Genomic DNA, 3004 nt, shown 5'->3' with positions numbered 1-3004 from the left:
GTATGTCACATGTCCAGATGCTGGCCATCTGTGAGCACGTGCGTGGGTTCTTGGGAGGGCTGTCCTGGGGATCCCGCTGCACAGCCCCTTATACCTGGGACCCAGCTGCCGCCCCAGCACTGTGGCCACACTGTTCCCATCACTAGCGGTCTCCCCACAGACTCTTGTTGCTAAAGTCTTCTCACCAAGTGCGCAGCCCTCTTGGCTGGGACTCCAGCAAGTTGGCTCAAAAACAGGTTAGATTTCATGATGTCCATACAGTCATGAGAAATTCATACAACCTTGCTATCCCAGAGGGTAGAAAATGCAAGAGACTATCCTGCCCACCCGTAGCTCACTGCCCTGCCATCCATCCATCCATCCAGTCACGGCGCTGATGAGCAAACTCACAAGCCAAGCACATGCCTATTCAGCGTACTGAAGGAAATGCGCCTTTTGTGACAAGCACACCTGGTCTATTGCTTTTGTCTTAAAAATATTTTATAAATAAAATATTTCATTCATAATAAAGTTTAATAAACAGTAAGAACTAACAACCATGTGTTTATCCTTTTGAGAATTAAAACATTTCCCAGTACCTCAGAATTCCCTGAGTATCCTCTTACTCTGGATTTTGTGTTAATTCATTCGTATACATTAAAAAACCATAATTTTAGTACATGTATATTGTATTCATTTTCAATTACTAACATAATAAATTGCCACAATCTTGTGGCTTAAAACTATACAAATGAATTATCTTATAATTTTGTGGGTGTGAAGTCTGATGTGGGTCTCACTGTGCTATAAAATCAGGGTGTTGACAGGGCTGTATTCCTTTCTAGATGTTCTAGGAGAGAACACATTTCTTGCCTTTCTAGTTTCCAGAGGCTACTCACATTCCTCAGCTCATGATCTTCCATCTTTAAAACCAATGATATTGGGGCGCCCGGGTGGCTCAGTTGGTTAAGCGACTGCCTTCGGCTCAGGTCATGATCCTGGAGTCCCGGGATCGAGTCCCACATCGGGCTCCCTGCTCAGCAGGGAGTCTGCTTCTCCCTCTGACCCTCCTCCCTCTCATGCTCTCTGTCTCTCATTCTCTCTCTCGCAAATAAATAGTCTTAAAAAAAAAAAAAAAAAAAAAACAATGATGTTGCAATTCTCTGACCTTTTTAAATCACACGTTGTCTCCCTCTATGTGACTTTGTTAGTTTCCCTCTGGCCACAGCTAGAAGAGACTCTGCCTTTAAGAATCCATGTAATTAGATTGGACCCACCTGGATAATCTTCCCATCTCAAGGTCCTTAATCACATCCTCAAAGGGGTGTGTGTGTGTGTGTGTGTGTGTGTGTGTGTGTGAGTGTGTGTATGAGTGTGTGTGTGTTTACCATCTAAGGTAACATATTCAAAGGATCTGAGGATTATGAGGTGAACATCTTTGAAGGGGACACTATTTTACCTACCACATATATGTATTACTAAAAAATATTTTGTATAGTTTTGCTTGTTTATACACTTTACATAAACAGAATTAAGTAGTATGTATTCTTTCTTTGACTTACTTTTTTCACTTAATATTTGATTTTGGGTTTATCCATGTTGATGCATGAGCTGTGTTTATTTTTATTACTACACAGTATTCTATTGTGTGAATATACGATACCGTGATACAATGAATAAATGTAGCATTTATATATCTGTTTTACTGTTAATAGACATTTCAGTAGTTTCAAGTTTTGGGCTATTAAGAACATTGCTGATAAGAATATTCTTATAAATATTTCCGCTGATTTTTGTGAGCACATATTTCTTTAGGGTTATATTTAGATGTGAAATTGAAGGTATTTCATATATGTCATCTTCCATATTTGCTCCTGAGAAGTCAATTGTCACTCTATTAATCATTTTTCATTTATGTTACCTATCTTTTCTCTCTGAGTTCTTTTAAGCCCTTCTTTTTGTCTTTATTCTCCTGCAGTTTCACTACAATGTTGGTGATTTCTTTTATTTACATGCTTGGAATTTGTTGGATTCTTGAAGCTGAGAAAGACTAAAAACAATTATGTTAATTATTTCCTCCAAAAAGTTAGGAGAAAAAAAAAACAACAACAAGATAATCTGAAGACAAGCAGAAAAAGAAATTACTAAAGATGTAAGCAGAACAAATTGAGCCAGAATAAAAAAAAAAGTAAACCAGATAAATAAAATACCTGATAAAAATCAATAAACCATCAGTAAAATTAATAAATAAAAATGAATAAACTGCTGCAAATACTCAAAATAAGGAATAACAATGAGGAAGAACCATCAAAACAGAAGAAAGTTGTATAAATCACAAAAGATTATTTATTTTTTAAGAGAGAGAGAAAGCACGAGCAGGGTGGGGAGGTGGGGAGGTGTGAGGGGCAGAGGAGTGAGTGAATCTCAAGCAGGCTCCATGCTCAGGCCAGCTCGGAGCCCTCCTCCAGGCTAGATCTCAGAACCCTGAGATCGTGACCTGAGCTGAAACCAAGAGTCAGACGCTTAACCAGCTGAGTCACACAAAAGATTAATTTCTGCTGTTATTTCTTTAACTTTTTCTTCCTTCATTTTTTTTTTCCGTGTCTCCTGGAAACTCAATTTCATATATGAAAAGTTAGTGAACATTGCTTACATTTTCTATTCAGTTTCTTTGATCCTTTATTTCCTCTATCATTATTTTGGATAATTTACATTTGTCTGTAGATTCACTGCTATCTCTTTCTGCAGCGTTCATTAGGCTATTAAGCCTATCTAATGTACTTTTGATTTCAGGTAGCGTATTTTTCAGCTCCAGAATTTCCAGTGTATCTTTTCTTGTAGTTTCCATTTATTTGCTGAGATTTACCATTTGTTTACCCATTCTTTGTCTTTTACTGTAATTTATATGTATTAGCATTTTCAAGGTCCTTGTCTGCTAAATACAGTATCTTGAAATTGTGGATTCTTTTTCTTTGCATCTTTGTATCTTTCATAATATTTAATTTCATATCAGAAGTGTATAAAA

The sequence above is a fragment of the Phoca vitulina genome, unplaced genomic scaffold (genome assembly GCF_004348235.1).
Source record: "Phoca vitulina isolate PV1807 unplaced genomic scaffold, GSC_HSeal_1.0 scaffold9, whole genome shotgun sequence".
Taxonomy (NCBI): Eukaryota; Metazoa; Chordata; class Mammalia; order Carnivora; family Phocidae; genus Phoca; species Phoca vitulina.
The sequence above is the reverse complement of the archived record's forward strand: the minus strand, read 5'-3'. Positions refer to the sequence as shown.